Here is a 24,335-nt window from a genome sequence, read left to right on the forward strand (position 1 = left end):
CATACCACAAGTTCATAGCAATAATATAATGTTATGATTTGAGGAGGCGAAAGATGGTTTAAGAAAAAAATCTATCGAAACATAAGTGAAAATAATGGTCAGTTTACTTCTATTAATTTTCATTTATTTATTACGAATTTATAACGAAGTGAATAAAAGAAAACGCGTCTCAGAATGGATGTACGATCGATCGACTAAGTCGTTTTCAAGTTATTTCTATACCATATAAGCTTACGATTATATTATATATTATATAATATATATAATAGATTCGTGAGGCTTTACGGTTGACGTTTCTATCCGGTAGAAGTCGCTCGAACACTATGGCGCGAAGATATAAACGTAGGCCCGATACTTTCCGGACAGACCTCGTATTCACTGTATGAAAGGAATAACAACATTGATTATAACATTGAATAATAAAAATTAATAAAATTGTATTATTAACCCAGAATATTAATTTGTAAAATGTCTCATACATAAAAAAATTGTTATACGAGGTGTGTTCAAAAAGTAAGATGACTTCAAATTTCACGGGCAACGTACATTCGATTATCGATTTTTTTTGTTATGTTGGTGCACTCTTCCCGAACATCTGTACCAAGTTTCAAGTGTATAGCATTTTTTGTTTGGTTGTGAGAGGCGTAAAGGTTATAAGTGTTTTGCGTGCTCGGCGATTTCTTGCTATCGAAAAATATGGATCAAAGGATTTGCATCAAATTTTGTGTAAAAAATAAAATGAAGTGCTCCGAAACACTTGAAATGTTGACGGTGGCATACGGTGAAACTATTCTGAGTAAAAAAAATGTTTACAAGTGGTACAAACTCTTCCAAGATGGCCGGGAAGATGCCAATGACGAGCCTCGCTCTGGACGCTCAAGCACGTCAACAACTGATGAAAACGTTCAAACAGTGAAGAAAATTGTTCTGAAAAATCGTCGAATCACTATCAGAGAAGTTGCTAAGGATGTTTCTATATCGCTTGGCTCGTGCCATGAAATTTTTTCTAACGTTTTGGACATGAGACGTGTGTTAGCGAAGTTTGTTCCGAAATTGCTAAATTTTGACCAAAAGAACCGTCGCATGAGCATCGCTCAAGAACTGTTGAATGACGTCAACGACGACCCAGATTTACTCAAAAGGGTCATAACTGGTGATGAATCATGGGTATATGGTTTTGATATCGAAACCAAAGTCCAATCGTCCCAATGTAAGCGCCCAGATGAGCCAAGACCGAAAAAAGCACGCCAAGTTCGATCAAATGTCAAAGTTTTGCTCACTGTTTTCTTCGATTACCATGGCGTGGTGCATCAGGAGTTTTTACTATATAGACGTATGGTCAATAAACAGTATTATCTTGAAGTTATGCGCCGTTTGCGAGAAGCAATACGAAGAAAACGCCCAGAATTGTGGAAAAATAATTCATGGCTTTTGCATCACGATAATGCCCCTGCTCACTCATCTTTGCTTGTGAGAGATTTTTTGGCCAAAAACAACACCACAATCATGCCTCAGCCACCATATTCACCGGATTTGGCCCCATGTGATTTTTTCTTGTTCCTAAAACTAAAGAAACCTATGAAAGGACGGAGATTTACAACGATTGAAGAGATAAAGACTGCATCGCTGGAAGAGCTCAAGGCTATACCGAAAAGTGCTTATGAGAAGTGCTTTGAGGATTGGAAAAACCGTTCGCATAAGTGTATTGTATCTGAGGGGGATTGCTTGGAAGGGGACAACATAAATATTGATAAATAAATAAATATTTTTTCTTAAAAATACAAAGTCACCTTACATTTTGAACACACCTCGCATATGATATAATATTAAATATGTAATAATTACTGAATATCTAATAAAATTAAACATGCGTGTTATGGTATAATATTATATAAAATAAATTTTTATTTTATACATAGAAAAATTATTATATGTTATATAATATGTGATAAAATATTTACTAAATATGGAATACAAATAATTATGTATGTTATGGTATAATCATATATAGAATAAAATCTAAATTATAGCAAATTATATCCTAAGCTAGAGAGGAAACCGGACGCTAGTGATTGCTTGTATGAGAGAGTTCAAGGATTTTCACACAAGAATACCTAACTACACAGATTTATTGCTTCCCGCAGCCGTGGAAAGGCACACACGTATTCACGAGTCAAGATTACCTATTGCAGAATTAACAAACATGCATAATAGCGCTCGATGTGCGCTTTATCGTGAGTCTGAAATTTGTAACGTTATTAAATCAAAAATAAAAAATTCAATAAAAAATCAAAAAGTTGAAATAACCAATTAATTATTTTTATTGGTTTAAACGGTTAATATAGTAATCACATTAAGGTAATACATCATAAATACAATATTTATCCTTAAAACTACCGTTAGAATATTTTTTACATGGCAGACTATAGGAACATGGGATAAAACTGATTGTACTTATTATTAACAAAAAAATATGCAATAAACGGAGACTTACAGCACTTTGAAATGCTCGTTCTCGGCGAATTTCTTTGAAGTTATTATTTTCAACATTTTGTAGCAACGCAATTTTTTTTAACAAAAGGTGATTTTTCTAATAAACATTGCTAAGGTCTATTCTCGTATCAAGTTTCGTTTGTCGCGCTCATTAAGAACTGTCTCTGCAGAACTTTGAAAAAGCCGTTCCCAGCCAATTTCAAAGTATTATTTGAAGCATTTCATAGCAACACAATTTTTTTCAACGTGAGGTGGTCTTTCTAATGAAAATTGCTATAGTCTATTTGCATACCAGGTTTCATTTGTCACGCTCCATAATAACCACTCCTGCAGCAGTTTAAAATGGCCATTCCTAGCGAATATTAAAGTAATTATTTGCGGCAATTCATATCAACACATTTTTTTGACGAAAGGTAGTTTCCCTAATAAACGTTGCTTATTATGAGTTAATTATATTTATATATATTAATATTATACATAAGTTAAATATATATATTAAATATAAATATATTTATATATATATATATATATATATATTCTAACGGGGGAGATAAATCTGAAAATGGGAAATTTATTTAAGAACAAACTCCCACGATGCAGAGCAAACCGCCGTTCCGTTAAACACGTATGATAATACGTGTATTCGCCTTAACGTCAGATGATTTATCCTAGTTGTCTTCTATCGAACGGAGTTGAACTCACCTTAAGTAACGTGTCTTGTTACACTTGATGAGTTTTAAGTGTGAGCGACTTTACTCCTAATCTTCTTAATCCCCTAGACGTAATTGGATTAAAACCTAAGCCTTTTTCAATTACTTAAGCTACTAGGAAAATTAAATGACGAAAACGGCGAATAAATTTAACAGAATTTAATTAACAAAAAATCACTACAGTCTTTGTAGGGCCGAAAGACTAACGCTCGCAAATAGGATTTTCCAATTAACTATTTTCAGTGAGAAAGAGAGAGAAAAAAGATTAGAATATTACCGCGAATTAACGCTTGGCGCGAATATACAAAAAAATAACACTATCATGAATATACAAAATATCGAAAGTATTTTGTATCGCTTAATATGACGGGAGGTGCACCTACCATGCGGTGCAATTACGGTGATCAGCCGTAATTGTTGTTGTAAAAATTTCAACTGCCGCTGCCCGTCTATTATCAGCTGCGCTGCCTCGATCAGCCTCAATATATCTTTGTTGCTGTTTCTGTACTGCTGCTATTATCTGTCACGAAAATGCCGTTGCACTCACGCACGTAAAGAAAACTTTACTTTTTGCGAAACAAAGTGCAAAACACAAAACCGCGGTAAACTCTCGTGAACAGCTGAGGCGAAACTGCCTATTCAAAAGATCGCGCCCCCCCCCCCTCTCTCTCTCTCAATAGTTCGAACTAACGCGCGAGAAACAGAATCGCGAATTAAATCGACTACCGTTGCAATATTTATTTACAACTTATATTACATTTGGATTTTTTATATCTTACATTACTATTTGTGTCTCATGTCCAGTTTGTGTTTGTGTAGCTAATGATGCATGTGTTTTGTGTGTATTTGTATATATATGTGTGTATGTTTTGCGTATGTGTGTATGTATGTAGGTGTGTCTGCAACTCTTGTGTCTCCGTCTTCTGCGCCTGTTTGTTCCTCTTTTCTTCCCTCATTTTGTTCATTTTTCTGTTGATTACTCTTCTCTTCCTCTCTCTCTCTCTCTCCAAGATCTGCCTTTTCCACTCTTCTGTTTTTCTCTTTCTTGCATATTTTCTTTTCAACTTTTTCCTTTGTTACTTTCTTTTGCCTTTTTTACCTTTGCCTTTCCTTTGCTTTTGCTCTCATTCTGATATCATTTCATCTATCTTTCTCCTTATTAGAGCTTTGACACCTTTTTCTTATTTCCTATTGCTCCCTCTGCCTTTCCTTTCCTCAATCTCACTTATTTTTCCTTAGTATCTTATAATTTGTCTTCTAATTTAACTTTTTCTTTCTCTTCTTCGATTCTTCTTCTTTTCCATTTTGCTCCATCCTCCAATATCTGCTTCCTCTCGCTTGTGTAGTTGCTAGTACTTGTGTTTTGTGTGTGTGTGTGCATGTGTATGTTTATGTTTGCGTGTGTGTGCGTGTTTTGTGTATATGTGTGTGTATGTGTGCATGTGTATGTTTATGTTTGCGTGTTTGTGCGTGTTTTGTGTGTATGTGTGTGTATGTGTGTGTATGTAGATGTGCCTGCGAGTCTTGCTTCTCTGTCTTCTGTTTCCGTCTCTCCTTAGGGTCTTACAGTTTCGTCTTCTAGTTTTTCTTTTTCTTTCTTCTCTTCGTTTCTTCTTCTTTTCCATTTTATCTCCATCATCCACACTATCTTTTCTTTGCTTCCTATTATTATTTTTTCCCATTCTTCCCTTTCCTTTCTGCTTTTTTCACATTTTTCTACTATGTGCTTCCAATTTTCTTCCTCTTTCATGCACATTCTACATCTCTTATTTTCTTCTTTTTCCCAATACCTGCTTCCTCTCGTTTCCTTACCTAACCTAAACCTTTCCCTTATTTGTAGGCCTTTTATTCTTCCCTCTCCTTGAATTTCCTTTAACCTATACCTTTTCATTTCTTCAGTTATTCGAACTTCTTTCAGTTAGTAATCTTCTTTCAGTTCTTTCCACTCGTTTATATATCTTGATTTTTCTAGTTTTTCTTCTAGTTCTTTTTCTTCTTTTTTCTTTAGCTCATCTCTTATTTCTTCCCAAAACTCTTTCCTCATTTCATCTTCCTCTTCCCTCTCTCTGTATATTTTACTTTTTTCTAGCCTTTCCTCTCTCTCCTCCTTCTTACCCTTTTTATCTTTTTCATTTTTTTCCCTTTTCTTTAGTTCTCTCCATGCTTCTCTTTTTATTGAGCCATCTTTTTCTTCTCTAATTTTGTTTTCATACCTCATTGCTCTTTCTAATGCGGTTTCTTTCATTTCTTGTCTTCCTGTTTCCCATCGTATTAAGTAACTTGGCGTGTTTCTATCTAATCCTAATACTCACTTTATGTATTTTAGTTGTAGTCTCTCTATTTCTTCATATCTCTTCAATCCCCAGATTTCTGCTCCATACATAATCACGCTTTTCGCCATTGCGTCGAACAGGTTCATCCTTAGCTCCCAATTTTCTCTAAATAGCTTTTCTCCTAGCCCCCATAGTCTTCCGAGTCCCATATTTATTTTCCCTTCTACCTTCTTTATCTGCTTTTTATTTCCGTTATTTCTGCTTATCACATATCCCAAGTAGTTGTACTCTTTAACCATCTCTATCTTCTCAGCTTCCCATTCGAATTCTTCTTCATTCCCCCTTCCTTCTCCTCTCCTGCATTTCATCATGTTTGATTTTCCTACATTTAACTCTAATCCCCTTTCTTCCAGGTATCTTTTTAATTTTTTCAGCATTGCTTTCATTTCACATTCACTCTTTGCCATCATCACTATATCATCTGCATATCCTAATGTCCATATTTTCTTCCTTTCTATCACTACCCCTCCTTCCTGCACCTGCTTGATCTTCTCTTCCAGGTCGGCGAAGGCAAGATTAAATAGCGTGGTGCTCAAAGGGCACCCTTGCCGTACGCCTTTGTAAGTCTCAAACTCTCCAATTATTTCTCCTCCAACTTTTACCTTACTCCCTGTTTTCATGTATATTTCTTCTATTCTTTTCCTAATTTTTCTATTTATCCCTTTCTCTTTCATTGTTTCCCATATTTTCTTCCTCTTTATCTTGTCAAAAGCGGCCTTCATGTCGGCAAAGAATACAAACAGTTTTCCTCCTTTTTCCCTTATTTCCTTCCCTATTATTGTTTTTAATATATATATTGCGTCCATTGTTCCTCTTTTCTTTCTAAATCCCATCTGCGTATCGCTTAGCATTTCTTTAGCTTCTAGTTCTCTTTCCAGCTTTTTCCTCAGTATTTCCGCATATATTTTAGATCCCGTGTCCATCAGCGTTATTCCTCTATAATTTTCTACTTCTTTTCTCCCTTTCTTATATATTGGTATTATTATTCCCTTCCTCCATTCTTCCGGATATCCTTCTCCGTTCCATATTCCGTTTAAGCATTTTGTCATATCTTTTATCAAGCCTTCCGTGCCTTCCATCCAGGCTTCATTTGCTATACTATCTTCTCCTGTCGCTTTTTTTCTTTTCATTTTTCTTATTACCTCTTTTACTTCTCTTTCTTTGATTTCTTCACCTTCTTCTCCTTCGCTGTCTTCGGTTTCTTTCCTTTTGCTATCTTCCTTTTCTTTCTCTTCCAGTTGCTCCTTGAAGTGCATTAACCATTCTTCTTTTCCTATATTTTCATGTAACTCAATTCTTTTCTTCCTATTACCATTCACTTTATCCCATAATTTTCTTCTCGTCTTATATTTCCTTATTTCTTCTGCCACTTTTTTCCTCTCATCTTCTTTTGCTTTTATTATTTCCTCTCTGTATTCTCTCTTTACTTCTAGGTATTTGCCTCTGTCTCCTTCCCCTTTTCTTACCTTATTTAACTCTGCCATCACCCTATCCCTTTTTATCTTACATTCTTTTCTCCACCAGCCTTTTTTCGATCCTTTTTTTTCCTTATCTTCTTTTTTAAAACTGCGTTCTTCACTCTATTTTTTATCTCCTTCCATTTTTCTGTTCCCTCTACTGCGTCTATGCATCTCTGATACTCCCTTATACCTTCTTCGCTCCAGTCGTCTATCATTCTTTCTTCCTCTTCTTTTCTTTCTTCCGCTTTTGTCTTCCAATTCCACCTCTATTGGTAAGTGGTCCGACTTTACCCTCTCCTTTATTTTAACCTTTTTTATCGCCTCATCACCTTCCTCGTTACCTACTACATAGTCTATCGTTGACATTCCTCTCGCTCCTATATATGTTATTTCTCCCTCTTCATCTCCTTCTTTTCTCCCATTCGTTATCACTAAGCCCCTTTCTCCTAGCCATTTTATCATTTCTTCTCCCTTTGCGTTTAACACTTTATCCTTCGCCTTTAGTTCTTCTAGGTTTTCTTCTGTCTCCCATTCTCTCCCTTCATTTCCTGTTCTTGCGTTGAAGTCTCCTCCTATAATTATTGTTTTTCCTCTGTTCTCGACTATCTCTTCGCTTAGGTATTCATAATTTTCCTTCTTCTCATGTTGCATATACACCGATGCCATCATGTATTTCCTCCCTCCGATCTTTATTTCTCCTGCTATTACCTCACTTGTCCTTTCTTTCTTCCATTCAACCTTACTCATCCCTTTTCTCTCTCTTACTGTCATTATTCCTCCCCTATTTCTCTCCCCCTTCTTCCTTCCCTTCTTAAGTCTCTCCACTCTATGTTGTACCCTTTCAGTTGTTTCTCCATACCAGTTCTTGCCTCTTGCCTCTTCACCCAGGTTTCCGTTAGCCCTATATTCGACATATATATTATGTCGAATTCCCTAACATATTCCCAGTCGTCTTCCTCCATGCTCCTCATCCTCGCCATATTTTATAAATATATAAGTTATTATATAATAACTAAATATAAAATTATATATAATTATATATATATGAGTCATTCTTTCTCAACAAATGACCCCCTACAAGCCGAAAATCATTTTGTTTATCAAATTTCTATAGATAGTTAATCGAAAGATCTTGAAGTCTATTTTAGAAATCGAGTGGCCTTTTCCCCGAAACTTCACATCTGATCAAATTTTCAGTTATCAGTTTATTGAATTGATAATAAAACTAGCATCATGACGCTGATTGTGTCAAAAAGGTTCGAAATGAAAGGTCTTAAGCTATACTTCCAAAAACCATATGGTAACAATTTTTCCGTTCGGGATAAAATCCAATATGGCGCTCAAAACCATCACGGTGGGTCTGAGCGACATTTAAATAAAAGTGAAAGCAGGTTCCAATTTTTTTGCATATTTCGGTAAAAATACTAATAATTAGAAGATCCCAGAAAGAATTAAAAAAAATCCCTGAGCCCTTTTTGAAAAAATTGATTTTTAAAAATTTTTATCAAACAAAAAAAATAAAAAAATAATTTTGGTTGTGGTTCATGGTATTAATAAATAAATCAATATTTTTTCGATATTTCCACAGATGCACATTTAATAATAAAAAATTCAACACCAGCATTTTGAAAATTAATTTTTTTTTATTTATTGACTGTTTTTACTAATTTTTATCTCTCTATTCTCCCATACACAATCATATTAATGGAGAAACACATGTATATATAAATATCAGTGTTTATTAATAGTATAATACAATAAGAATTTTGTTGTAGTTAACGTTCTGTGTTTCTTCAAAATAATTGAATTAGCAACATGAAGCGACGTGCACTAACGCACTCTGAGAATCGTTCGAAAATTTTTTTGGTTTGTCAGAAAAAGAAGGCTAAACTGAAAAAAATTTGTGGAAAGTTTCTCGAGAAATTGGAGAATTTAGTGAGTTACAACATTGAAGATGATTGGTTACCGAATGCTGTGTGTAGTACTAGCCTTCTTTTTCTGACAAACCAAACAAATTTTCGAACGATTCTCAGAGTGCATTAGTGCACGTCGCTTCATGTTGCTAATTCAATTATTTTGAAGAAACACAGAACGTTAACTACAACAAAATTCTTATTGTATTTCTTATTACGAGAACACTATTACTGGCAGATTTCATTGTTGATCGGTCAATCAAGCTGGGACAACTGTGAAAACTTTTGAGCACGCTATTCTAGCTACTACTTCCTTAGATACAGGTGCGCGCTGTAAACACACATGTTTACAATACTGCTATGTCCTTATCGTATGTATACTATTAATAAACACTGATATTTATATATACATGTGTTTCTCTATTAATATGATTGTGTATAGGAGAATAGAGAGATAAAAATTAGTAAAAACAGTCAATAAATAAAAAAGAATTAATTTTCAAAATGCTGGTGTTGAATTTTTTATTATTAAATGTGCATCTGTGGAAATATCGAAAAAATATTGATTTATTTATTAATACCATCAACCACAACCAAAATTATTTTTTTATTTTTTTTGTTTGATAAAAATTTTTAAAAATCGATTTTTTCAAAAAGGGCTCAGGGATTTTTTTTAATTCTTTCTGGGATCTTCTAATTATTAGTATTTTTACCGAAATATGCAAAAAAATTGGAACCTGCTTTCACTTTTATTTAAATGTCGCTCAGACCCACCGTGCCATGTAACACATAGAGATTTTTGAAAAATCAATCGTTTCTCATCGAATTCGGTATATGGGGGCTTTTTTGGTCACAGATCATGAATCCAATGAATGATTTGCTGAATCCAAGATTATGGATCCAATATCGTGGTTCATTTTTGAAAACTGAGCCTTAACCTCTAACTTGCACACCTTATTTTGGCCACGTAACTACTCCTGGGTAAATCTACCCCAGCCCGAAAAACATCGAATAAATCAAAGAATTTTAGATATTTTGCTATAAAAATTTTTTCTAGTATCTTTCAAGCCTTTTACGACAAAAAAAAAATTCAGGCCTTTTTCATTCAGGGTTAACAATTGTTAATGTTACACACACTGAAAAAAAAATGTTGAAAAAAAAAAAAATAAGTTTTATTTATTTTTAAAAATTTTCTGGGATAAATTTACCCCACATAGCAGTTAAGGGTTAAATATAAAGGAAACAATTAAACTTTAAACACTTGATTGATTTTCAATATTTTTATCTGCCAAATTATATTCGCCATATTAGATCTACCATTTTAAATTTTTTAAACATAAACCTCAATATTGTATTCACCATCTTGAATTCAACAAATCAATCATTGGATTCATGATCTGTGACCAAAAAAGCCCCCATATACCGAATTCGATGAGAAACGATTGATTTTTCAAAAATCTCTACGTGTTACATGGTTTTGAGCGCCATATTGGATTTTATCCCGAACGGAAAAATTGTTACCATATGGTTTTTGGAAGTATAGCTTAAGACCTTTCATTTCGAACCTTTTTGACCTCAATCAGCGTCATGATGCTAGTTTTATTATCAATTCAATAAACGAAAAAGTAGAGTCACGTGGTTTTGGCGGCCATATTTGATCAGATGTAAAGTTTCGGGGAAAAGGCCACTCGAATTCCAAAAATAGACTTCAAGATCTTTCGATTGACTATCTATAGAAATTTGATAAACAAAATGATTTTCGCCTTGTAGGGGGTCATTCGTTGAGAAAAAATGACTCATATATATGTATATGAGAACTTAAATATAAAGCAAAAGAATCAGTGTATATTCATGCACACCTAAAGAAATATAGACGCTACAAAAATGTATTTATAGATTTTTTTGCAATGCTTGGAAAATCATACTTCTGTTGGTACAGGAGGTGAAAATAGCGCGTATTGTTTAAATATATATTGAAACATAAATGCCTCCCCCCTCCGCCCAGCTCCTACACCTTTCAGGAAAGTTAAACTTCTGCACATAAGTAGGCATGATAATCACACAATTTTTTTTATTATACTCAAACTTGTTCTTCAATCTTCAATAGTTTTAAATACTACTATATATTGGTTTCCTTGAACAATGTTTTTTTTTTTTTTTTTATTTTTAACGTCGCTCTATTTATGCTTCATCAGTGCTAATCAGCGACGGAGGCTTGCAATGTGTTTGAGAACAAAGCACATGAAACTTTTTTCAGTGGTGCTTGTATCAATCAGCAGGAACTGGGAATCGAACCCGGGCCTACCGGGTGCGAGTCCGTCGCCCTACCGACCAAGCCATTGCAGGCCTCTTGAACAATGTTATTCCAGTCTTTTTTGTTAAATATAATGCTCTAATCGTAAGAACAATCAAATTCATAGCTACGTGTTTGTGTATTTTATTAAAAATAAATTTCATACTTAAATAACAATACTTAATATTATGACATGTCTTATTATTATTATTATTGTTATTATAATTTTTTTTTTACAAGGAGTTGCGGAATCTTTTTTGCGCATTCCCCGTAGTCTTGCTGACTAAGGGGTTATGTGGGACTCCCAAAAAAAAACACACCTACCCACTAAACCGCCATCTCCTTGGTGTCCTTCCCCTAGCCAGGGACTATGTTGATATTACTTCTGACTGGAGGTTCTGTCTGTGTTCGTCCGTTGTTGTCGTTCCTCCGTACCTCGTTACATCGCGTTACTTCATCTGCTCAGTCATCTGTTAGTCAGTCGTCCGCGATCTTACGTCTCAGTATGGTTTCCGTATAGGTAGCGGCTAAGTGTCACCATTCGGGTCTTATGTCCGCGCTGCTCCCGTAGATCCTTTTCCGTTCAAAGGCCAGGAGATCCACGGGTATTACGCCAGCCACCACCGAAACAGCCTGCGTAGAGACTGGTCGGTAGGAGCAAGAGATTCGCAGTGCACCCTGTCTATGTACCATCATCATCGCCTTACAGTATTTCTTTGTCTTCAGGGAGTCTGCCCATGTTTCCGCACCGTATAGAAGGATCGAATGAGCTGTTGCCATTAACAGTCGCCGTTTCCCCGATCTCGGTCCCGTCGTGTTTTCCATCAGGCGACTAAAGTATGCTATCCTCTCTGCCGCTTTCCGGATTGTCTTCTGTATATGAGGCCAGAAGGTCATCTTCGTATATCGAGGGTTACCCCAAGGTATTTGACTTCCCTCTTGGTCTCCATCTCGTATGTCCCCACCCTCATATGCAGTATCGTCTATATGCGTCTTTTCGTGAGAAACATCAGTTCCGTCTTTTTGGAATCGGTCCTACCTTTTAGGATAAAAACGAGCCTTGCCACCTTCCACCGGTCGCTGAACGTTCCTGTCGTCAAGTACGTGTTGTACAGGTCGAGGAGTATCTCCGGCCATAGACGACCCATGAGGCGGAGGATCTCGCCCGGTACTCCATCTGGTTCCAATACCCTACCCGTCTTCATCGCATTCGCTGCTCTGGTGAGCTCCTCAACAGCAAAGGCGGGGAGTATCAGTGCGTCCACTTCGTCCATCACGTTCGTCCTAATCATATGCGTCGGAAACAATCCGGCAACGATCCGTCCTGCTGTTTCCGCATCTTTAAGTTCCGGTGGGACTCAGGCCCCTAGTTTGCCGATCACGATCTCGTACCCGGTTCCCCAGGGATCCTCATTCACCTTCTCGCAGAGCTTCTTGCAGTATCGCGTCTTGCTGTCCCGTATTGCTTTCGTCAGCGTCTTTCGTGCTGTTTGGTATATGGCTTGGAGGTTTTCCCTTTCGGGTCCACCTCCTGCCCTTGTCACTCGCCAGGCATATCCTGCGTAGCCTGGCTATCTCGTTCGTCCACCAATATTATGGTTGTCTTTGTTGTATCTGTCGACGTTTCGGCATTGTGCTTCTGCACAAGATGTCTATTAATTTGGCCCTCTCGTCTGTCAGTCTTTCCGCTCCTTGCCGGCCCGTTAGTTCGGGGGGAATTCTCACCCCTGGAGCTGGTGCAATCATTAACTACTCCGAAAATTTTCGTCCGCCGAGTTTACGTAGATTCCACCGCGAGAGTTGGTGGGTTGTCGTTCGTCTCGTTTCCGTCCATGCCACCACTTCAAAGACGATGTACTGGTGATCGCTGGCTGTATAGTCTTCGATCACCCGCCATCCCCTAAGCCTTGGCAGGATTCTGTCCGATGTCATCGTGACGTCGGGGATAGAGTCTCCGACACCTGGCCGTCTATACGTCGGCGTATGTCCCGTATTTACCACTGCTATATCGAGCCTTGCGGCCATTTCCAGCAGTAGTCGTCCGCGTCAATTCGTTTTGTTCATTTCCCACTCGGTCGCCCTCGCGTTAAAATCTCCTGTAACGATGAGGTCCCCGGGCAGGTCCCTGATCCCGTCTTCTAGGAGTGCCGCCTTTCTTTCGAACTCAATCGCGGTGCGGTTGGGTGATAGGTAGACGCTGAGATAAGTGACAGCGCCAACTGTGACCCAGACGTAGTCATCCTCGACACTGCGATTGGAGACTCTAGATTGGGTGCCACCCCTTACCCAGATAGCAGAGATCTCTGTCTCGTTCGTGATGTACGTCTGGGTCGTCCTTCTCCTGTATGGTTCACACAGGATCAGGATGTCCGCGTCATATTCGTTGGCTATCTGAGGTAGAAGTGTGTTTGCGGTCCTACTTCGATTCAGGTTTCCCTGAATTATTCTGTCCGTTTTCTGACCCGTCCCTTGCACTCCTCCAGCGCAGCCCGGAACATAGCACATCTGCCGCTTCCGGCAAGGTGGACGACGTCCTTCTACCCGGCCTCAGAGCACAGTGGGCAGACCGGTTTGTTTTTACATTCCGTCGTGTAGTGTTCGGATATGCCACACTTGCGGCAGCATTTCGTCCTATCCTTGCCTGTGCATTCAGCTTTCACATGGTCGAAGCCCAGGCGGCTGTAACATTTTGTCACCGTCAGTCGTTTCCGAACGCGGCAGTGCACCCAATTATTATTATTATTATCATCATTATTATTATCATTATTACTATTACAGCTACAAAGTCGAACAGGTATGCCGACAAAATATATATGTTAGTTTGTACCTGTAATCAACTAGAGAACAATGTGAAATCACCCATCTACATCAGACGAGTAGATTGATACGCAACTGTTATACAGGGTGTCCCATTTTAACTTACGCACCAAGATAACCCAAAAACTATGAGAGCTAGCGAAAAATGTTTCGAATAAAAGTTACTCGTCTCCGAGGGGGACATATTATGGTGACCTTGACTTTGACCTCGAGGGTCATTTTCAAGGTCATTTGAAGGTCAACTTTGTTTTTTCAAATAGGAACCCCTATTTTCGACCCCGGATTCGGAAAGAGCGGAAAATCCTACGTTTAGATGACCTATCATGCGTGGGGTCCGGGAGACCCGCGGTCATTTGAAGGTCAACTTTGTTTTTTCAAATAGGAACCCCTATTTTCGACCCCGGATTCGGAAAGAGCGGAAAATTCTACGTTTAGATAACCTATCATGCGTGGGGTCCGGGAGACCCGCCAAGGTCATTTGAAGGTCAACTTTGTTTTTTCCTGGAGTACCCTACTTTTTTTATCACGGATTCGGAAACAACAAAAAATTCTACGTTCAGGCAAGGTGTAACTTGTGGTTGATCACTCAAGAACATGTGAAGGTTAACTATTTTTCATAGGAATCGCTATTCTCGACCCCGGATTCGGGAAGTATGGAAGGTTGTCCGTTCTGTCAACGTCGAGATGTAACGTGTATTCAATTCTTTATGCTCATTTAGAGGTAAAAGTAAGTTTTTGAATAAAAACGTCGATTTTTGTTTTGAACGGAGTGACGAATTTAGTGTTGAGATGAGTGATTATTAATAGTAAGCATTTTTTTAACAACTGTTGAAAAAGTCGTTGAGCGTTTTTCATGTAAGTATTAACAAATTATTACCACTCTTGTGGTTAGTGTTATCTTTCAAATATGCATTACGTCTTTGATATTTCTTCACAGAATGACCAATTATTCAGGAAATGAAGTCGTTGAAGTATTGTTAGTACTTGGTGAATGTCGCCGGAACTACCGAGCTGCTGCTCGGCTCTATGCTGAACGTTTTCCGAACCAGCGCCATCCTAATGACAGGCAAATCAGAAATATCGAAAGACGTTGCCGTATGAATGATCTTCATCGACAGAGAGGTGGAAACAGAAATGTGAACAACAATGATCCAAGACTTCTTGCTGTGTTAGCAATGGTTCATGTGAATCCTCACATCAGTACAAGAGAAATCGAACGTCGGTTGGGCGTACCTCGTACTACTGCTCATCGGATGTTAAGATCCGTGGGTTACCATCCATACCACATCATCCTGCACCAAGAACTCAATGAAAATGATTATTTACTCAGAATGAATTACTGTAGGTGGGCTCTTAATCAACTGGATGAGGATCCCAATTTCTTTTGGAATGTTTGTTTTAGCGATGAAGCTACCTTCAAAAGTGACGGTAAACTCAATAGACATAATTGTCATTATTGGTCACCTGTCAATCCTCATTGGCATCGTCAAGTGATAAATCAACACCGTTGGAGTCTTAATGTTTGGGTGGGAATATTCAACGAGCATATTATTGGTCCCCATTTTTTTTATGGCAATGTCAACGGCCAAGCGTATCTTGATTTTCTGGAGAATCATCTACCTGAATACTTGGAGGACATCCCACTGAATGTTCGGCAACTCATGTAGCTACAACAAGATGGTGCTCCAGCTTACTTTGCTGTAAACGTTAGAGAATTTTTGAATGCTCAATTACGTGACCATTGGATAGGTCGAGGTGGTCCAGTTCCCTGGCCACCTAGGTCTCCTGACCTGAATCCACTAGACAGCTATTTCTGGGGATATTGCAAGGACGCTGTTTACAAGGATGCACCTACCACTAGATTAGATATGATGGATAGAGTGAGAAGAGCTTGTGCAGCTGTTACGCCTGAAATACTTACAAACGTTCTCAATAATTATCATCGGCGTTTGGAAACATGCTTAGCAAACAATGGGGGACCTATTGAACATCTCATGTAATTGTGCGTGCGCATCATTCATCACCAACTTATTGACAGATCATTATTATTGTTATTATTGAGTTATTCCTCATCAGATTGACTAATACTGTTGATTATTACTACTAATGACTAATATTTTTTTGTTAAACTCTGTACATAAAAAGTTGAATATATTTAGTGTGTTCTAAAATTTACGCATACTTTATTTCTCATATGAAAACATGAAACTGTTCTGAGTAAAGTAATTTGCCATTAATTTGACGTTTAAATGGCCAAGGAAAGTTGAATTAATTCATTACATAAAATATTTAGGATTTTTTGTACTTTTCGAATCCGGGGTTAAAATTAGGGATTCCTATTTGAAAAAACAAAGTTGACCTTCAAATGACCTTGGCGGGTCTCCCGGACCCCACGCATGATAGGTTATCTAGACGTAGAATTTTCCGCTCTTTCCGAATCCGGGGTCGAAAATAAGGGTTCCTATTTGAAAAAACAAAGTTGACCTTCAAATGACCTTGGCGGGTCTCCCGGACCCCACGCATGATAGGTCATCTAAACGTAGAATTTTCCGCTCTTTCCGAATCCGGGGTCGAAAATAGGGGTTCCTATTTGAAAAAACAAAGTTGACCTTCAAATGACCTTGGCGGGTCTCCCGGACCCCACGCATGATAGGTCATCTAAACGTAGAATTTTCCGCTCTTTCCGAATCCGGGGTCGAATATGGGGTTCCTATTTGAAAAAACAAAGTTGACCTTCAAATGACCTTGGCGGGTCTCCCGGACCTCACGCATGATAGGTCATCTAAACGTAGAATTTTCCGCTCTTTCCGAATCCGGGGTCGAAAATAGGGGTTCCTATTTGAAAAAACAAAGTTGACCTTCAAATGACCTTGAAAATGACCCTCGAGGTCAAAGTCAAGGTCACCATAATATGTCCCTCTCGGAGACGAGTAACTTTTATTTGAAACATTTTTCGCTAGCTCTCATAGTTTTTGGGTTATCTTGGTGCGTAAGTTAAAATGGGACACCCTGTATATACTGTACATTATCTATTGTAGTTATTCCTATTCCTACTATCAGTATTATTGCTTTTGAATAATTAAAAAAATGTAATGTACACTCGACGTACGCTGTATCTCGTGGAACGTTTTGAAAACTACTAAGTAAGGTTGAGTTGGACGATGAATGTCAGACCACGGACTGCAACTCGTAACAGAAAAGACGGAACTGACGTTTCTCACGAGAAGACGTATACAGACGATACTACACATGAGGGTGAGGAGATACGAGATGGAGACTGAGAGGGAAGTCAAGAACCTTGGACTAACCCTCGATACGAAGATGACCTTCTGGCCTCATATACAGAAGACAACCTGGACAGCGACAGAGAGGATAGCATTCTCGAGTCGCCTAATAGCAAACACGACGGAACCGAGATCGCGGAAACGGCGACTGTTAATGACGACAGCTCACTCCGTCCTCCTGTACGGCGCGGATATATGGGCATACTCCCTAAAGACAAAGAAATACTGTAAGATGATGATGATGGTACAGAGACAGAGTACACTGCGAATCGCTTGCTCCTATCGAACAGTTTCTGCGCAGGCTGTTTTGGTGGTGGCGGGCGTAATACCCGTGGATCTCCTGGCCTTTGAACGTAAAAGGATCTACATAAGCAGCGCGGACATAGGACGAAAGAACAATCGCCGAGCGAGACAGGACGATTGACATGTTGCAAGACCGACGGACAAAAGAACGAGATGGAAAGATGAGATAACTGATATGGGATTTAAGACTGTGGCTCGGAAGGAAATTTGGCGATTTAAATTTTTACGTCACCCAGCTCATGATGGGTCATAGGTACTTTCTATAGTACCTTCATAATATGAACAGAGTACGAACATGCGACTGCAAGTAGTGTGGACTCGAGTGAGACGACGCGGAACACACGTTTTTCGCGTGTGACTGCTGCACAAGACTCAGACGAGAACTAGAGACAATGGTCGGCAGCATTCCTGATAACATTGTAGAGGTTATGTTGCATGAATCACAATGGTGGCGCTTAGTCGCTACCTATACGGAAACCATACTGAGACGTAAGAACGCGGACAACTGCTTGACAGATAACTGAGCAGATGGAGTAACGTGACGTAACGAAATACGATGGAACGACATGAACGGACGAACACAGACAGAACCCCCAGTCAAAATTAATATCAACATAGTCCGCGGCTGGGGGAAGGACATCAAGGAGGTGGCGGTTTAGTGGGTAGGCCTGTTCTTTTTGAGAGTCCCACATACCTCCTTAGTCAGCAAGACTAACAAGGAAAGGTACCCAACCCGAACTCACCGATTTTGATGATTTTGATCCATATTGTAGAACATAAAAAAATAAGAGACACTTATTTTTTTATCGGCTAATTTTCACTTTTAAGGGGTAAAAATCTCACCTACAGTTAACCCCCAAAAAGCGTTTTTTTAATATTTCGGCTTAAAATTAAAATTTTTTAGTGAAACAAATTGGAGGTTATTTCGTACAAAAGGAGCAAGTAGTTCATGGTGATTTGAAGAGTAAGGGTAGCATCCCCTATTTTTTAGGGGTTGAAAACATATATTATTTGGCATAATTTTATAATGAAAAAGTTTAAACCGACTAAAAAAAATGGAAAAAATGTTTAAACATCCATAATAATAAATTTAGTTAACGTCTTTCGGTGTTTTAATAAATATTACCGCTAAGCGGAGTAAACCACCCCTAACACAAAATAACTGTAAATATGTAATTCAATACATAATATTTCGTAGAAAGTTTGTATATAGAGGTTTTCGAGGTCGCTAATTACAAATCTGTTATCAGATTTAGAAAATTAAAAATGGCGGAACTAATATGGCGGACGGAAATATCGAAAAAAAAATTTTATATAATAAAAAAGTTTTAAACGGCTAAAAAAATTGGAAAAAATTTGTCAACATCTATAATAAACAATTTAAGTTTTTTGGTATTTTCATAAATACTACCCCTAGAAGGGGGGGGGGGGGGGTAAACTAACCCTAACACAAAATAACTATAAGTATACTTCAATCCATAATATTTTGTAGAAGATTTGTATATAGGGGTTTTCGAGATCGCTCTTTACAAATCTGATATCAGATTTTGAAAATTCAAAATTGCGGAACCAATGTGGTAGACGAAAAAGTCGAAAAAAATTTTAACTTTCATAAAAATTTCTTTACAAATGTATGATCTTTGTAGCCTGTACATGTGAACTAAAGAGCCTTAAAGCCTAAACCCCTAAACAATAAATAGGCTAGATGCCTGTGCTTTTTAACCAAACTACCTCAAATTCCTAAATTTGTAAATAAGAAAATTCTGTGTATGAAGCAGTTTTAGAATTTCCGTAGAAATTGTTATCAAAATGTTATTGAAATACCTTTATTGTAAATTTAACTTGTAATGTATTTTTGTTCATAATATTAGAGTATAATAATAATAATCTATAATCTTTTATCTTTTGCCACAGTGCATTTTTTGTATTGAGTATAAAATATATTAATTTACGAAGTTTTTACAATAATGGTAGTCCTCATAAAAGTGTTTAAAGCACAATGCTTTTTTGCACCAACCACATCATACAATTGCAATGTTTGTGTACCTTTCTATTTCACAATGTGTTGCACAAGACTTTCCAAAACTGAAATCTATAGGATTATCAAATTAGTCTGGTTTTTCATTGACGTAACCGCTTTTATTCCAGGAATATTTAAAAAAATCTATATATCTAGGTGAAGACAGTTGGTTGTGAACCAATGATTGAAGTTTAATTATATTATTTCTCACATGTAATTCATATTATGATCCATTAATATTACATTATCAGAAAAAGTTCGGACAAAGTTTTTCCAAATACGGAATCCATAGACATCAAGTGGTTGTATTTTTCCTGTGGTTCCAGTTGGAATTTTTTTTATGTTAATAATTTTATTTTGTGGCATCGTTGCTTCTCTAACTTTGTCACAATGACCACTCCAAGAATCAAGTAATAATATTGAGTGATGGCCTACGTGGGGATAAAATATTTTTTCCAACCAGATTTTAAAGTGATCTGCAATTAACCGACTTACTAATTAACGATCAACGATATTACAATGTAAAAATTGTTATTAGTTCCATTACTTGTTATTAATTTTATAATCTTTGATTGAAACATAAAACGAGACGTTATTTGTTACATACTAAATGATTGAATAAAATATCGGTAATATGTCTATACTCATGTCTACAGTAAAGTATGGCCCTTCGGCCTGTCTGAAGGTTAGGGATTTGGAGTCGTTTGTTAAAAAGCACAACCATTTAGCCAATTTGTTGTTTAGGGGTTTAAGGCTCAAGGCTCTTTAGTTCACATGTACAGGCTACAAAGATCACACATTTGTAACAAAGTTTTTATGAAATTTAAAATTTTTTTTCGACATTTTCGTCCACCACATTGGTTCCGCCATTTTCAATTTTCAAAATCTGATATCAGATTTGTAAAGAGCGATCTCGAAAACCCCTATATACAAATCTTCTACAAAATATTATGGATTGAAGTATACTTATAGTTATTTTGTGTTAGGGGTGGTTTACCCCCCCTCCCTAGGGGTAGTATCTATGAAAATACCAAAAAACTTAATTTGTTTATTATAGATGTTGACAAATTTTTTCCATTTTTTTTAGTCGTTTAAAACTTTTTTATTATATAAAATTTTTTTTTCGATATTTCCGTCCGTCATATTAGTTCCGCCATTTTAAATTTTCAAAATCTGATAACAGATTTGTAATCAGCGACCTCGGAAACCTCTATATACATACTTTCTACGAAATATTATGTATTGAATTACATATTTACAGTTATTTTGTGTTAGGGGTGGTTTACTCCGCTTAGCGGTAATATTTATTAAAACACCGAAAGACGTTAACTAAATTTATTACACAGGCACACAAAAAATAAAAAGTGGTCTGTATCAAAAACAACACACATATATTCCCATTATTTTGCCACGCTGAATCCGAATCCGCAGTCAGTTTAACCCCAGTACGTCAGGATCAAGGTCATTTGAAGGTCAAACTCGAATAAAAGTAGTATAAAAAAATGTAACTAGTATTTCTATGGTTTCGAGGGTCGCTGAACATAAATCCGTCATCCCCTTGACCCAAGCACGCCAGGTTCAAGGTCATTTCAAGGTCAAACATAGATATTGCACGAAAAGTTGAATTCTGACTACAGATTTTGAAAGTACGGAAAAAATTACGTTCAGAGACAATTTTTTCAATTTTTTTTATCGTGAATCCAGCGGTCATTTCGAGGTCATTGTATTTTGATCCCATGAAAATCAGTATGACCATTTTGAAAAAACAGAAGTACGTCTTCAATGAATAAAAAAACTCTTTCCATACGTTTTGACGGTTGCTGAATCCAAATCCGTGATCTCCGTGACCCAAGCACATCAGGTTCAAGGTCATCTGGAGGTCAAACTCAAGAAAACGTAGTTTAAAAAAATGTAACTAGTATTTCTATGGTTTTGAGGGTCGCTGACTCCAAATCCAAAATTAGAATTGCTCCGACTACTCGAGTTTGGTGTACAAAGTGATAGAATTTATACTTCTCTTTTCTTGTAACGGACCCTCTTATCTTCAAAAGATCTATGCAGCGGTTTTCTTTTTCTTTTTTCCGTTTCTGACTCGTTTTCCCTTTTAAGCATCCAGCAAAAATCTGCCATCATATTTACATCCCATCTTCCTTGATACCGGCGTTCCATCTCTTTGATATCTTGATGAAACCGTTCACCCTGTTATTCGCTATAGCCTGAAAGCGTAAGATTTTATATCACACCTACGTTTTTCGTGTGCCGGAACCCAGGGCACCTCAACGCGGTGACGGCGGGAAACGGCTTTTTTTCTTTTTTTTGTTTTCCGGCAAAGCTCTGGGGTGAAAGCACGATGCCGTCATGGCCGGCACACGAGAAGGTACGATGCAGGGTTTCGGATGCCCAGTATCGGCGGTTGGTCAGGGTGAGCAAGCGGGCCCGCAAGCGTCGTCATCAAGTGACCGCAAGTCTAGTAAATAGAATCTACTTTTCATAGGTGTGATGGAAAAACAGATGATTTCTGTTATGTTTGTGGAAAATTTGAAGTGCCAAAATATCGAAGGCTGTTATCAGGTTTATAACTATTTACGAAGAATGTTTTAATTTAAAGGTTGTCAGCCAAAATACAGTCTGGGTACCTCATATGATTTGCAATTGTTACAGAACAATATTATCACGATGGGAGAAATGTCGGACTCGTAGTCAGCTCAAATTTTCACAGCCTATGATATGGTCTGAACCTTTATGTCGAGTCGATTGCTATTTCTGTATGACCAAGACTTTTGGCTTTAACGCAACTACAAAAAATAAAATCGTGTACGCTGAAGTAGCATCAGTAAAAAAGCCAATACCGTTAGAAGAGGAAGCTACTGACCAAGAACCTATGGAAGTTGATACATCACTTGCACCAAAGGAAATGGAAGTTGTTGAATCCTCAGATGAGGAAAGTGACAGTCAAAGTGATAGCAAAGAAGATGAATATTTACCAAGAGTTGTCTCGAATAATACCCCCGAAACTTTCAATCAAAAATAGTTGAATGATCTCGTAAGAGATTTGGGATTACCCAAAGATGGAGCCGAGTATCTGGCCGCAGTATTGAAAAAGAAGAATTTGTTGTCCAAGGGGACAAAGGCTTATGTTTATCGGAATAGAGAAGAGAAGTTTCGTAAGTTCTTTGCCAAAAATTCAGAGAACTCGATGACATTCTGTACAGATGTGAGAGGATTAATGAATGAATTGAAACCTAATATTTATAAAGATGAAGAGTGGAGGTTATTTATTGACTCTTCTAAACGAAGCCTCAAAGCTGTACTTTTGAACAATGGAAACTCTTTTGCGCCTATTCCGATAGCTCATTCAACGAAGTTGAAGGAAACATACCAGAATTTGGAAGTTGTATTAGAAAAAATCAATTACTCGGATCACAAATGGAAAGTGTGCGGTGACCTTAAAATTTCAACTCTGATTCTGGGTCAGCAGTCAGGTTTTACAAAATATCCCTGTTTCTTGTGTCTGTGGAATAGTAGAGATAGAAAGCATCACTATGTACAGAAAGAGTGGCCAAAAAGAACTGATTTCAATCCAGGCGTACAAAACGTTCTCCGGGATCCTTTAATAGATCCTTCAAAAATTTTGCTCCCACCCCTTCATATCAAACTTGGTCTTATGAAGCAATTCGTCAAAGCTCTGAACAAGGATGGAAAATGTTTTGAATACTTAGGACAGAAGTTTCCAGGCATAAGTGATGCCAAACTAAAAGAAGGTGTTTTTGATGATCCCCAAATCCGCACTTTATTCAGAGATAACGACTTTATCACAAAGATGACCCCTGTAGAATTGGCTGCATGGTCAAGTTTCAAGAAAGTAGCAGAAAATTTCTTCGGGAATCAGAGAAGTGAAGATTAAAAAACTTTGGTGGAAAATTTATTAAATAGCTACAAAGAATTAGGATGCTTAATGAATTTAAAATTGCACTTTCTACATTCTCATCTTGATTACTTCCCAGAAAATCTCGGAGACTATAGCGAAGAACAGGGTGAACGGTTTCATCAAGATATCAAAGAGATGGAACGCCGGTATCAAGGAAGATGGGATGTAAATATGATGGCAGATTTTTGCTGGATGCTTAAAAGGGAAAACGAGTCAGAAACGGAAAAAAGAAAAAGAAAACCGCTGCATAGATCTTTTGAAGATAAAAGGGTCCGTTACAAGAGAAGAGAAGTATAAATTCTATCACTTTGCAAACCAAACTCGAGTAGTCGGAGCAATTCTAATTTTGGATTTGGAGTCAGCGACCCTCAAAACCATAGACATAGTAGTTACATTTTTTTAAACTACGTTTTCTTGAGTTTGACCTCCAGATGACCTTGAACCTGATGTGCTTGGGTCAAGGAGATCGCGGATTCGGAGTCAGCGATCCTCAAAACCATAGAAATACTAGTTACATTTTTTTAAACTACGTTTTCTTGAGTTTGACCTCCAGATGACCTTGAACCTGATGTGCTTGGGTCACGGAGATCACGGATTTGGATTCAGCAACCGTCAAAACGTATGGAAAGAGTTTTTTTATTCATTGAAGACGTACTTCTGTTTTTTCAAAATGGTCATACTGATTTTCATGGGATCAAAATACAATGACCTCGAAATGACCGCTGGATTCACGATAAAAAAAATTGAAAAAATTGTCTCTGAACGTAATTTTTTCCATACT

The 24,335-nt window shown here is 37.5% G+C and overlaps 1 protein-coding gene across 8 annotated transcripts in view; it reads right to left on the reverse strand.

Annotated features, from left to right (window-relative positions):
* The window catches only part of LOC131663660 (alpha-(1,6)-fucosyltransferase), a 553,369-nt gene that overhangs the window by 492,805 nt on the left and 36,229 nt on the right, over positions 1-24,335 (reverse strand). The gene's annotated exons all lie outside the window — the stretch shown is intronic.

This window comes from Phymastichus coffea, unplaced genomic scaffold (genome assembly GCF_024137745.1).
Source record: "Phymastichus coffea isolate CEN01 unplaced genomic scaffold, Cenicafe_Pcof_1.1 PCOF00037, whole genome shotgun sequence".
Taxonomy (NCBI): Eukaryota; Metazoa; Arthropoda; class Insecta; order Hymenoptera; family Eulophidae; genus Phymastichus; species Phymastichus coffea.